This window comes from Lontra canadensis, unplaced genomic scaffold, assembly GCF_010015895.1.
Source record: "Lontra canadensis isolate GAN:19392208 unplaced genomic scaffold, GSC_riverotter_1.0 scaffold19, whole genome shotgun sequence".
Classification (NCBI taxonomy): domain Eukaryota; kingdom Metazoa; phylum Chordata; class Mammalia; order Carnivora; family Mustelidae; genus Lontra; species Lontra canadensis.
This window is the reverse complement of record NW_022631013.1, coordinates 18,471,230-18,486,146: the sequence shown is the minus strand read 5'-3', so window position 1 is coordinate 18,486,146 and position 14,917 is coordinate 18,471,230. Positions and strand designations below refer to the sequence as shown.

At 34.9% G+C, this 14,917-nt stretch overlaps 1 long non-coding RNA gene across 1 annotated transcript; it reads right to left on the bottom strand.

Moving 5' to 3' along the window:
* Positions 1–11,750: 11,750 nt before the first annotated feature.
* On the bottom strand, positions 11,751–14,642 carry LOC116869533. Its single transcript, XR_004383056.1, has 2 exons — positions 14,503–14,642; positions 11,751–11,912 (listed from the first exon to the last, which is right to left on the bottom strand). It is a non-coding gene; the product is annotated as an uncharacterized LOC116869533 (long non-coding RNA).
* Positions 14,643–14,917: the final 275 nt, after the last annotated feature.

The window sequence follows — 14,917 nt, the reverse complement described above, 5'->3', positions numbered from 1 at the left end:
GAAATGAGAACTGTTGAAATAATTTACTATGTAGAAAAGGGAATGTAGCACTTAAGAAGTAAAACAATGTGCTCTAAGAAAGAATTTATATTAGTATAAAAAAAGTAAATTTAAGGTAGCATATATATTGTATTTTATATTGTTGCATGATGAAACCAGTGATTAAAAAATCAGATAATAGATATTGAAGATATGGCCTGCATAAAAAAGTAAAATAAAGTAGATATGAATGAAAATACATAGGAGTCTGTGAATTCAATAATATATTTACAACCCTGAATAGAAAAATCAACACTACAAAAAATTTTCAGTGGTACTTACTATAAAAAAGCTACTCTGTCAGATTACAAATTAATATGGCAAAAATCTAAAGCATTTAGAGTGGAAACAAATTTGTAAGAGAAATATCAGAGCTAAAGTATAAAAATTTAGTATTGTATTTAATTCAAGCATATTAAGAACAGAAATAATAAAGGTTTTATTATAAGAAACATTTCTTGCATTGAATAAATGCTATAATTGAAACAGTCAGACTTTCAGTTATATACTAAGAAAAAGTCTGTTCCGAGGAAATTAGTTTTTTGTGTTTTTCGGGTTTGTTTTTCTTTTGTTAACATTTTACCTTTAATTGTCCACTCTTAGTACTGTCTTCCAGTGGAATATTCTGTAATGTTGCTCCAGTGAACATATTAATATCAGAGTCACAGTTCAATAGAGTGTGATCTACCAAGCAATGCATCAGGGCATGGGTACAGTAAGGGGGGCGGCAGTGACGAGAGGGATGAGAAGAGAGAGAGAGACCTGAAATGCTATATTTTGTTTATTTGTAAAGGGAACAGAACATCACTGAACTGAAATCAGTGGGTGCCACTAAAATTGGCTTCCCTGAAAATCTGCATAAAGAAGAGTTTACAAGCCAATAAAGAAACAAATAAAAACAAATGAAAAATCAAAATTTAATTAGTTAAAATGACAGATACTGAGAAGCAAAATTATAGAATCTCAGAACTATGTGTAAATAAGAATCCTAATAAATTAGATTCAAGGGCGCCTGGGTGGCTCAGTGGGTTAAACTGCTGCCTCGGCTCAGGTCATGATCTTGGGGTCCTGGGATCGAGTCCCACATCTGGTTCTCTGCTCAGTGGGGAGCCTGCTCCCCTCTCTCTCTCTCTGCCTGCTTCTCTGCCTACTTGTGATCTCTACCTGTCAAATAAATAAATAAATAAAATCTTTTAAAAAAATTAGATTCAAAATATTTGGGTGAGATAAACTAATATAATAATCACCATAAGAAAAATAAATGGAAGAGAATAAATAGGAGAAACTGTAGAAATTTAGCCATCACAGAGTTAACCAGCCAGAAACTTAATGCAGGAAGAGGCTGGCAGTATACTATTATGTCAGTTTCTTTATATCATCAGGATAGAAGGCAATAGAAAAAAATATATAATGAGTTAGAGAAGTAGAGAAATAGAGAGATGGACAAAGGTAATGAATCACTATATGGCTTCCAGATTGTTAAAAAACACACTGAACAAAAATAAGGATCTCTGTTGACAAATATCTTTTTTCAAATTTTTTTACAATTTTATTTATTTGACAGAGAGCACAAACAAGGGGAGCTCTAGAGGGATAAGCTGACTCCTTGCTAAGCAGGGAGCCCAATTTGGGGCTTGATCCCAGGACCCTGGGATCATGACCTGAGCTGAAGGCAGATGCTTAACCGACTAAGCCACCCAGGTGCCCCAACAATTACCTTATTTTTTTAAAAATGTAAAAGAAAAAATAAACCTGCTAGAACTGTAGAAGGAGGCAAAGATGAAAAAGAGAAGAGTAGCAGGAAGAGCAGGAGCAGCAGGAGTAGTAAAAATAGAAGAGGATGGGAGAGGAAGAAGAGGGAAGGTAGGAAAGAAATATAAAAATATATAGTTAGAAAGATATGTTAGGACAATAAGTATACATATGTTGAACTATTCTCTTGAAGTTCATACATGTAGGCCTATGGTCTATTTTGGTTAATTTATGTATATGATATAAAGTAGGGGTCTGACTTCCTTCTTTTGCCTTGGTTATCTTGTTGCTCCAACACAATTTGTTAAAAAAAACTATGTTTACACACTGAAATATCTTGGCACTCTTATCAAAAATCATTTAAGCATAAGTTTAATGTTTCTTTTTTCAGGACTCTTATTTCTATCTACATATTTAGGATTATGCTAGTAACTCACTATCTTGATTATTATGCATTCGTAGTAAGTTTTGAAAATGTGAAGCATGAGTACTCCATTTCTTGTTTTTCAATATTATTTTGGCTCATCTGGGTTTCACATAAATTTATGGATCATGTTGTCAATTTCTGCAAAATAGCGAGTTAAAGTTTTTATAGAGTTTTCGTTAAATCTGGAGATCAATTTGAGGAACATGGCATCTCAACAATAATAAGTCTTCTAGTCTTTATGTATGGGATATCATTCCATTCATCTACATCTTATTTCATTTCCTTCAGCAACGTTTTGTAAGTTTAGTATTGAAGTCTTGTATTTTTTATGTTCAATTCTTTCTTTTTTGAGAGAAAAAGGGGGTGGGGGGACAGAAGGAGGAGAGAGAGTATCTTAAGCAGGTTCTTGCCCAGTGCGGAGCCTGATCTGATGTAGGGCTCAATCTCACAACCCTGACGTCATGACACTTAACGAATTTAGCCACCCAGGCATAGTATGTTCAATTTATTCTTAACATTTACAAATATTATTATATATATGGTTGCTTTCTTAATTTAATTTTGGGTTTAGCTGAGTACTCTGAAAATCTTTTTTTCCTGATCACATATTAACTTCCAGCTAGTTTGTATCTGTTAGTATCAAACCCAAGTGATAGCCTCCATTAATTGCTGATTGTTTTAATATTGGGGGCTGTGTCTGGGGGTATAAATCATTTTACAACTTGATACAGTTAGAGTTGAATCACTTGGTAAGATCTGTGGAGTTGCTAGTTTTTGATGCTTGCTTAGATACCACCCTGGGAAGAACCTCTGAGTACACAGCAGATCCTACATGTTTGGGGAGTTAGAGGAGGGAACTTGATCTTCCCCAGCTGCCTTACAGATATTTTTCCTAAGGAGAGGAGCTGCTTTTGGGGGGAAGTGAGAATGGTCCAGAGTGGACCTTCTGTAGTATAGAACTGGGAGACTGGGATCAGCCATGTTCATCGGCTGCCAATTTATTAATTTTTCTGCCTAAGGAAGCTAGAGGAGATTAGAGCTGATGCCTGACTGCCAAGACCACAAGTGCAACTGTCCTGCAACACACAATTATGAAGGAAAGGGGGACTCTGCTCTTCACCAGCTGCCCTGCTGGATCCATATTAGAAGTTGAAGATAGGATGGTAGCTCCATTGCCCCACTTCTACTACCCATTTGATATAGGCCTTCTGCAGTGAGGGGACTATAAGGAATAATGGGATCTGCTGATGTTCACCAGCCTAATTGGCCCAGAATAGCTCTTCTACCCATGGAGCTGGAGGACAATCCTCTGGAATAGTTCTTCCACAAGGAACTATGGGTGGATGGTAGCATCCTCTAGCTCAAGTGCCAAGGTCATCTGTATTAAGCTCCATAAATTTTTTTTGGTTAGATTTTGCCAATTTTGTGAAATTATTGTATGTTGTTTAATAAATCTGTCAATAATTGCCATAATAAATTTTGAATAGCTTAATAGATATCTCATTGGTGGAAGAGATTTCCCCAAGTTCCTCAGACTGTAATTCTGGAAGACTTAGCTCTTCATAGGATTTTCAGTTAAGTGCTTGGAAAATAGTAGTGTGAGTAGTTATATTAATGTATGTGCAGACGTTTATGTGCAAACACACACCCACACATAACAGTGACAGGGCTATTTTGGAAGAAAAGTTCTGAAATATTATGAGCCCTACTCTTTTCCCCCCAATATTAGTATAACCTGAAGGAAAGAGTGGCAAATTTCCAAAACTTTGGAGCAGAATATAGCATAGATTTGGGACATTGAAATATTCTAGAGATTAGAACATGCCTCTTGAAATGTGAGATCTTTAGTACATTAGTATTTTCCATACTGATGGATGCATCTAATCCCCATGGATTTGGAGATGGAAGTGACAAATAATGCATAAGGTTTTGGTACTGGCCCAAATTTAATATGTGTAGCATGCCTACTGCTCCACCAGCAGATTAATGAAATATATCTTATAACAAAAATAAATGATTGTAAGGGCAAGAAGATAGCTAAAAATACCTCATAAAAATTTAAAGGAGAGGAGACAAAGATGATAATAATGAAAAATAACATCATGAGGTTTACTACTTCCCTCAGGCAACAGAGTGAACTGAGGCATTTGTGAGATGATCTCATTAAACATAGAAAATAGTTTGCATTTTGGCAAAGAATCATTCTATTTATAATGGTTAGAATCCAGCTATTAATTTTGGTCTATATTATTACAAAAACCATTATAAGCTGTAAGGAACAATTATAATAAAGGCTTAAAATGGGAATGTCTCTGAAGCCATATTGGAATGAGTATCTGTACGTGTTGGTGTATGTGAGCATAATAATTACCAAAGTCTTTTTGGAAACTGGAACACCATTTTCCTGTCTCTAATGACAAAGAGAGATAAATAAAAAGCCAAAAAAAGCACACAGGAAACTAGGAGTGTTAAATGGGAGGTCACCTTGATAACACATCTTAACCCTAAGGGAGAATAGGGGCATTCAGGAAGTAAAAAGTGGTCTTTCATAGCTGAACTGTAGCAAATCAGTGAAGAGTTTGTTGAGAGCGATGTAGGTGCAAGAACTTGAGAGGTCTTGGAAGTCCTATTTTTTCAGCCTATAAAAATTAAATCATTAAGTAATTTAATCATGAAGATAGCAACTATATTTGTACTAAAAATACCACCATATTTCTGCCTGCCACTGGGGAGAATAGTGTGGAAAGTGACTAGAGCATACACAGGAGAATGAAGCCTGTTTTTCCGTTTTTAATAATTTATGTGTCCTGTGTTGGTCTCCGTGGACTAGGGTGGTAACAATAGGTCTATAAAGAAGTAAATAAATCTGAAAATCAGCTAAACAGGTATCAGAAATAACTGTTTCAGTGAAATGTTTGTTGTGAAATAGATACACAAATATCATGGATTTCTTTACATACTAGAGTGATAGTAAGGATAATGATGCGTAATAAAATATCTTGTTCACAGCAGTGAGAAAAATGTTAAAAAAAATCTTTATACTGAGATTGAACAAAGATGGATTCTGAGTGGAATGATTTGTTTCAGTTTGTTTTTTCTCCCGGTGTAAATTTGTATAGATTTTAAGATCTAGGACCAATATGAGGGATTAGAATTATAGTGGGCTTTTTTACACATTGTATTAGAATCAAAGACCTCAAGAGTAGGTAAAATAATTCACAACATGATTTAGGCTTGCTCAACAAAGCAGAATATTAAGTTTGCAAGCCAAAGCTTTTTATGAAGTTCTTTGCTGTGTATATCACTTACTATTGCTGAATAACAAATTATACCAAATCTTAATGGGTTTAAACTACAGTGAACATTCATCTCACAATTTCTGTGCAAGAATTTGGCATCAGCTTAACTGAGCAGTTCTGACATTGGCATCAAGTGCTGAAAGCCTCCATAAAATACCAACTTCTGGAGCTTCAGCAAAATGGCTGGTGGACTGAATTGATGATATTAACCAAATAGGCCAAGTTCTAGCTTTTATTTTCTTTCTTTTTTTTTTTTTTAAGATTTTATTTATTTATTTGACAGAGATCACAAGCAGGCAGAGAGGCGGGCAGAGAGAGAGGAAGGGAAGCAGGCTCCCCGCTGAGCAGAGAGCCTGACGCGGGGCTTGATCCCAGGACCCTGAGATCATGACCTGAGCTGGAGACAGAGGCTTAACCCACTGAACCACCCAGGCGCCCCTAGCTTTTATTTTCTAATATGATCAACTTGGACCAGAGCATAAGAAAGTCAGGGTCCAATTGGAAGTTTTAGTCTTATGTCCTTTCTCTATGTAGTGGTGCTAGCTAAGTAGTTAAAGACATCAGAAATTCTTTAGATCCAATGCCAAGTCTCTCATGAATTATCACTTTTAAAGAGTTTAATATGAAATAAAGTTATCATAGCACTAACCCCATGCTACTGAATTCTAAAAAACAAAAAGAAATAAAAACAAGCTAAATCTTAGCCTTCAACAAGATTCCCAGGACAATTATGTTTCAGAATATAAGTGTGGTGGTGTTGATGATCATATCAGAGACTAAGTGGTATCTGAGTGATGGATTTTGAATAGGGGAAAAATATCTAATATTTATCATCATCAAAAGAGTAGTCTTTCAGAATTCATGGCTTTCATACTTAAACTAACTTGACTTAAACATTTGATGTTTATTATGATACTATAAAATATCTAGAGGGAAAATATCCGTATGTGAAAATTATCTCTTGGAATGTGAAAGTAATCAAACCATTTAATTTCAGTTTTTCTTTTGAATCCCACATTTGTGCCAAACGGGAGCTGCCCTGAGAATGTGCTTCTTTCCAAATCCAGACCCCATTATTAATTAAGACATATTGTCCAATGTCTTCCTTAAATAGTTATATGTGAATAAGGCTACCTTTTGCTGTATATTTACTTATGTTGTTATCAGTATCTCATTTTTCATTTCATATGTATCCTGTCTCTTTTTTTTTCCTGTCTCTTAATATTTTCTCCTTTGTCTTAAGGAAACCTCTCTCCACTTCTAACTTATGTATCTTCTATGTTCCTTTTTGTTTTCATTCTGACATTAAGACAGAATCCATTCTAGTGTCCTGTTGATTTATTTGCAAACTTGGTTTCCAGGGGCAGTGCTTTAATCTCAGGCCTTTTAAGTTGTTTTCTTTTTCCTTTTTGGGTTTGCAGTAATTTCGTGAATTTTTTTTAAACTAATTCGACTTAAGAAATTGGCATATTTTCACAAGGATAAGAGAGAGCCATATTACATTTTATTTGTGTTTAAATAAAGTCTAACATCTTTTTAAAAAAGATTTTATTTATTTATTTGACAGACAGAGATCACAAGTAGGCAGAGAGGCGGGAAGAGAGAGAGAGGGGGAAGCAGGCTCCCTGCTGAGCAGAGAGCCTGATGCAGGGCTTGATCCCAGGACTCTGGGATCATGACCTGAGCTGAAGTCAGAGGCTTTAACCCACTGAGCCACCCAGGCACCCCTCTAACACTTTTTCATAGGAAAACTTATGTTTGGGTCTCATACATAATTTGTGAACCTAGAATTCATGTTAGACCATGTATGACCCTGATTCTTATGCCTGGGGACAACCACATGCATCTAAGGTTAAATTTTTACTATGCTCTTTCTCATTTCTAATACCAAATGGAAGCAGGGGCAGTCTATCCAGTATTGCCTACCTAGGAGCACTAAGTTAAAGCTAGAAGCTCAGACATAATTACTTTGTCGTTCTTATTGAAACAGCAGCTTTAAAATAAGGACATGTTATTTTGTTCAACATTGCATAAGGAGGATTGTATTCAGCTTCATCATGTCCTGCAATAAAAGGTAAATAGAAATATGTACAACAGAATATCAAGATCTCATACTGCCAAGGTTACTAACAATTTATCTAAATCCACCAGTGAGATCCCTAGGCTATTTGAATACGTTTCAGCAGTGCACACCTCAGTTGAAGTTTTAGGCTCCTGATACACCTCTCCAAAGAGAAGCAGAGTTACTCTTACTGAATTTAGTCTAGAAGAGGAATCTTGGTTGAGTGCTGAGGCAGACTGACTCCTGAGAAGTAGAGAGAAAGGGGTGATTAATCAACTATCATTTATTTTTATGAAAACAAAATCAAAGAAAAAGTATATGATTATATTAATGAAGTCAGAGCAGAAAAAATAAAGAACAGAATGATGGAGTGTATTTTTAGGGTGGATCAAGAAAATATATTAAGGCAATTAAACAGATAAATAGAATGCACTGTTAAGGAGCATATTTCCTAACTCTTAATAAGTGTTTAATAAGTTTTAGTATTTTTTAATTATGCCAGTATGAAAATATATGTTTTTTATTTAGTGAAAGATATAAAAGTAATTTACAATTCTGTGCAGTTTCTTATGCCTTGTGTGATCCTGGTATTGTATCTCTGGGCTAGAAACAATGACTCATTAGTTCCAAGATAAAAAAAATGAATTTCTGAACAAACATACTAAAAAAGAATTTCAGCAGTGATAATAGCCTTGTATTATTTTAACTGAGTCACTGAAAACTAAAATTCATAGGTGAAATACACACAACTTTGCCATGTCTGTCTCTGCCCTTGTTTTTTTTTGGGGGGGGGTTTGTTTTGTTTTTCTGCTTTCTGTATTGTCATCTATCAAATAAATACCACCTGCCAAATGGTATGCTGTGGAGTCCTCGGTACAATCTCAGTAAAGCAATAGTAATTGCAAAGTTTAATCTAAAATACTTTTACCTATTTTTATACAACATACTATGAAAAATGGTATAGAAGTTAAAATAATTAATTGAAAAATATTATATTGACCAGCCCTGAACAAATACCATCATTTAACATATTACTTGAAAAGATACAAAAATGCAGACTGAAGCATAAAGTAAGTATACTGTAAGCTTTTTCAAAAATCTACCTTCTTATTTCTGCTGGGCCATCAGAAATATGACTACAGTATTCCAAGCAATTGAGAAAAAAAAAAAAAAAAAGAATGACTCCTAAACTATTGTGGTAGAAAAAAAAGTTTTGCATATAATGGTTTTGCATTTCTGGCTACCCATTTCTCCGTGTGACTGAGAAAAAGAGAAGAAGATCCACATTAGTATAAATCAGATATTATCTGGGGAAAAACTGAAATTACACTTACCTATATTAGGAAACTAAAAAATCAATATAGAGAGGTAATGTGATAAAGAGGTTAAGGACATAAGTTCTGGAGATGAAGAATCATAGTTCAAATCCTGGCTATTCTACTTGTGTGCAAATCACCTCTCTGTGCCTTAGGTTCCTAACGGTATGTTAATAGTATTTGTCTCAGAATAGTTTTTATGTTGTATATGATAGTGTCCATAACATATTTAATCATATCTAAGTGTTTGCCCTTATTTTTGCTGATAGTTCATTATTATCCCATTCTCTCCAACAAAGGTGGTATAGGAAGCTCACATATTTGGGTTGAATTCTTAGTCCTGGTGAACTAACACAGTCGTTGGACCACGCCAGGTTCATGGGTTATCTATTATTTGTCTGCACTGTAGTACACTACTTCGGTAGATACCTCTTTACTTAGTCCCTCTTCACAAAATTACTGCTCAAGTCTGCATGTAGTTGTGACTTTTACTGAGTACTAGGAGATATTTTCTGAATATCATTACTATATAAAAAAGACTTTATCCATATTCTTAAAAAGTCTTTCATTAATTCTCACTAACCATCAACAGTTACGATGTGCTAGTTACGTCATCTGCTTTTTTTCTCCCTCTGAAAGGCCCTATCTACCCTTTTCTCAGATCTTCCTGGAAATTCCCAATTTCTCACTTAATTATGAAACATTAATTTTGCTCTTTTGTGTCAATGTTTTTATTTCTAGGCAATGCCCAAGGCAATATATTTTAGGAGCTAATTAACAGGTCAATGTGCTTTCCTAATAATAGAAGATCATTGTTCTAGAGTAAGAAAGTAAAATTATTGGGCATCTATTTTATTTCCGGTATATTTTTAGTTTTAAACAAATTAAAAAAACCCAAACATACAATATTTGGAAACTAAAGAATGTTGGAAGAATACATATCTAGAAAATGGCAGGTCCAGAATCTGGACGCACATTCTGTGTACCACACCATGTTGAAATGTCTCTTCTCAACTTTTATATAGAGAACCTTTTTCTTTTAGTCAGATTACACTTATATGCGATTTCTAATTATTCAGATATGTACAGATCTTACCTTCAGAACTGTATTAATTCAATTTAACAGAATAATACTATTCATTGAAACCATTCAAGAGAAAAAAATAATACAAACAGTGGCTATGGAGTGCCTTTTGCCCCTGTTCTTATTTAATTTTAAATGTTGAATTGGGTGAGTAGCTGAGAGAAGAGGAGATCCTATTTATTTTTTCCTTTTTTTCTTCTATTATTTTAGAACAGTAGGTAGAGTGATTCTTTGCTGGATGATTCACTTGAGGCATGGTTGGCTGAATAGCTTAGGGGGCCCGGTACAAAATGAAAATGCAAGGAGTTGTTTCGGGCAGGAAATCAGTTTCTTTTTCTCCAAAGCACCCTGGCCAGGCCCATAGAGAGCTTCAGGGGATTGCTGCTTCCATGCTGGGATGCACTCAGCATCTGCTTGTGGAGTAGGTGAGAGTTCCCCACCAAGTCTCTTTGGAAGCCACCACTGAGCTGCCTGCCAGAGTCAGGGAGGCTGCAACCTTGTCTAGCCCCAGAGGCTGCAGTGCTCTCAACTCACTTAAATCTGAGTCCATTTATGTCAGCTGTCAGCTCCATTTATAAAACATAAATTCAAAAATAACTTTAAAATGATGACAACAGAACATGAAACCGAGGTGCAGGGCCTCTTAAGTTTGGGTGCTGTGCAACTTCACTGATCAATGGAGCCAGCCCTGATTAGAGGAATTGACAAAGACTTCAAATATGATTCTTTTGGAAGAATTATAATGCTGTCCATAGTTAATGCTAATTTCTCATGAAGATAAGGAGAGCTCAACATTTCTCTAGTAGATCCCCACTGGGGCCTTAGCCTCAGATTATAGAAGATGGACTAGAAACTTGCCACGAGGCTACCTGTCTTAATAGGGACATTGGGAGATATAAATATGTTTAATAGATACAATGAAAGAAAATGATATTCCAGATCAAGTAAACAGTATGATTTTAAAAACCAGAAAGGGGAAGAATAAAAAATATTTTGGGAAAAAAAGGAATGTTGATATATATTGTTAGATTAAAGGAGAAAAGTGGGAAAAGAGTGGGAGTAATATTGAAAATAAGTTAATACCCAATTATAAATCCTTTACATTTAAATTGAAAAAAAAATGTTTGAAATTGAAAAGCAGTCCATTAAAGGGAAATGATGTGGACTGGTATTGATTGACATAGATTTTAAATTTATTGACAGGAATTTTTTTCCCTGATGATGGTTTTGAGTTTACTCAAAACAACTGCATGTTTACAAAGCTTATTTGCTAAATTTCAATCTGTCAAGGAGAACTGTGTTATAAATGGGGAAAACTAGGGATTAGGAACGAAAATGTTGCATTTTGGGGATCTTTAGAACATCCAGGTAGACATCAGCCTTGTAAAGGAGGAAATCTGGGGAATAATAGCCTAGTGTTGTGTTAGTTTTCCAATCCATATAAGAACCAAACCCAATTACAAAATATAATATAAAATGAAAAAAGTCAGTCAGTGTGGAAATTAGAGAATAATGTCAAACACATAACTGCAAATGTTGAGGAAATCCTGAAATTCCTGACAGAAGATTATATGGTGAAGGAGAGAACCATTCCTCCATATTCCAATCTTTGAGGGGCAAGAGCTGAAGTCAAGGTCAAGGTAGGATAGTAGAAAAAAATAGATGATTTTAACTAAGACTGTAACAGTTTGAAAAAACAGGATCCACAAACAGCTATGTATAGGTGGGATGTGAGTTAGGTCAGAACATACACGGAAAGAGACACACATGGTATGGAGAGTAGATTTTTAATTGACATTTTCACCATTGTGTTTAATGTGTTCACTCGAAATTAGAGCTGGCAAGCAACTTCCATGACAGGAAGATTAGCAACTGAATGGGATTTTATACTTCTCCAGGGTGTTAGAATTTTCAATGTGTCTTCATGATAGTCCTAGAATATAATCAGACCAGAGTCGCATCAGATGCTAAAAATTCCTTTATTCTTCTACTTAAGCTGTGAGTTCCACACTTAAAACTTTAGTATTCTGAGTGATTAAATCTATGAAATAAACTAATTTCATATACCTCCTCTCATGGGCAGAATTGTGTTCCCCCAAATCCAAATGTTAAAATCCTAACTCCCAGTATCTCAGAATGTTTCTGTATTTGGAGATAAGGACATTGAATAGGTGATTTTGGTTAACTGAGGTCATTAAATTGGGCCCCAATCCAGTATGACTGATATCCCTATAAGAAGAGATTAGGACACAGACACACAGAGGAGAAACAGATGAAGAGGGAAATGTTATCTAGAAGCCAAGGACAGATGTCTCAGAAGAAATCAGCTCTGCAGACATCTCAATCTTAGACTTCTATCTTCCAAAATTATGAGAAAATAAATTTGTTCTTTAGGCCATCCAGTCTGTGATAATTTATTATGGAATATCTAAAAAACAAGCACACCTCTCCTATATAAATTCTAAAAAAAAACTTATTAACTATAACTACAAAAGGTTAAAGGCTGTCCAATTGATATCCAGTTATACTAAGTTTAAGAAAATATATGTTTTGAATATACTTACTTACATTCAAGTATAGTATTCCCCCCTTATCTGTGGGGATACATTCCAAGACTCCAGTGGATACCTGAAACTACAGATAGTACTGAATCTTATATATACTGTGGTTTTTCCTACAAGTATATCCCTATGATAAATCTTAATTTATAAATCAGGCACAGTAAGGTATTAGCAGCAATACTAATAATAAAATATAATACTTATAATAGTGTACTATAATAAAAGTTATGTGGATGTGGTCTCTCTCTCCCCAAATATCTTACTGTACTATACTCACCCTTCTTGTGATGTTATGAAATGAAAAACTGCCTACATGGTGGGATGAAGTGAGGTGAATGATGTAGGCATTGTGACATAGCATTAGGCTACTACTGACCTTCTAACAATAAGTCAGAAGGAGGATCATTTGCTTCTGGACTATGGCTGACCACCAGTAACTAAAACCATGGAGAGTAAAACCTTGAATGGGGAGGGGCATATTGTAGGTACATATAGGAGGGAATGACATGAAAGAAAAGTTTCTGAAGACATAAGCAGAACATACTGAATACAGTTGATGACCATACTTCTTTTTTTTTTCCAGATCAATTCATTTATTAAAGTAAATTAGAGGCAACAAATAACTCTATTTCCTTGAAAATTAAAGAGCTCATTTATGAAATATATTTCAGATGATTCTAATCCTTCAGCATTCCGTGGATGCCCTTTATTTCTAAATAAGAACACTTTAGCTATAATCAAATCATCTTTGAGACATTATAATTACCTAATATAACTCTGAATTTCAGGAGGATTTGATAGTAATAGGAGATATATATTAATGGTTGTTTCACTTATAAGCTGGTTTCACAAGGGCTGCCCACCTTAAATACTCCTTTGAAATTCCTTCTCTGTCTTCTTCATTATTACCATTTCCCAAGTAATATATCATTTATTCTCCATAAATACCATTAAACCAAACTTGTGGTGCAGATGTTTTTCTTTGCATGTATAGGGCAGTAGATGATAATAATAGATGAGGCAAGAAAAAACTTACATATTAAATATCACTATCCTAAAATTAGATGCCCACATAAAAAAAAATTTCTCCTTGGCTCTCTCTTCCCTTCCCTTCTGTCTTTTCTCTTTACTTCTCTTTTTCTCTTCTTTTCTCTTCCCTTCTTCTCTTCTTTTTATTTTTTTTTTCAGTAGGCTCCACACCCAGCATGTGGCCCCAAACTCATGACCATGAGGTTGAGACCTGAGCTGAGATCAAGAGCTGAACACCCAACGACTCTGAGCCACCCAAGTTCCTCTCTCCTTAGCTTTCTTATGCCCTTTATTGCTGTCTTACCCTTGCTTCTTAGGATAACTTTCTCCAGCACCAACTGTCAGCTTTCCTCTCCCCAACGCCCCCCAAAAAGAAGGAAATAAAGAAAGGAAGGAAGGAAAGAAAGAGAAAATAAAGGAAATATAAAAAAAAATATTCCCTGTTTGTTTCTTATGTAGAGAAATTGACTTTTTGTAAAGTAAACACCTTCTATCTGGGTTATGCTTAGAAGGTCTCATCTTTCATGCTCCACTATCCCATTATTCTGTTAAGGTACTTAACCTGAGACAAAGAGAATTTCTCTTCCTCAGAGGAAGTTACTTTACCTGGTAAATCAATTGGTATAAAGCTTTTTCTTTTTTTACTTTTTTACAAACAATGATTAATGAGAAGCTAAGACAACAATATGAAATTAATAGGGAACTATTAGAGAAAAAAATTTAAACAAAAAAAATTCTATACTAGAATATAATGTCCTTAGTAGTAGTAGATATAGACAATGTAACAATGATGGGATAACTAGTGTTATCTAGTTATACAAAAAGTCTATTAAAATTCTAAAGAAAAGAACAAAACAATGACATGAACAAAAATTTAAAAAATTGATAAATCAGAAATGCAGTGCTTTAAAATTCTTAATACACTTCACCTACATGCAATTCACAGTAGGGCTTCTGATGGGTGGGAGTCTGTTCACGTAGTCATTATCTTGATCATCCTCTTTTGCTTCACACCCATTAGGTGATTTAGGGAAACTCTCCCATTAAAGCTGTTCTCCTTGTTTGGCTGTAATCCTTGAATAAAGGTCAGGGAAGAATAATCATCCTACATTGATAGCTACTTGTATGTCACAACTCTGGTACCAACATGATGATACTTTTGTATCTTTTTTCTGCCTAAAAAGAACAGCGGATGGCAATAATCTTTCTATGGCAATCTGTTAAAGAAAAAACTATCTCATAGCTTATTTTTGGACCATGGTGGTGAATGACTGCTACCAAAGGTTGCTACTTTTCCTCAATCTTAGGCCCCTCTCTTTATCTAGATTTTCAGTTCTTTATCAGTTGT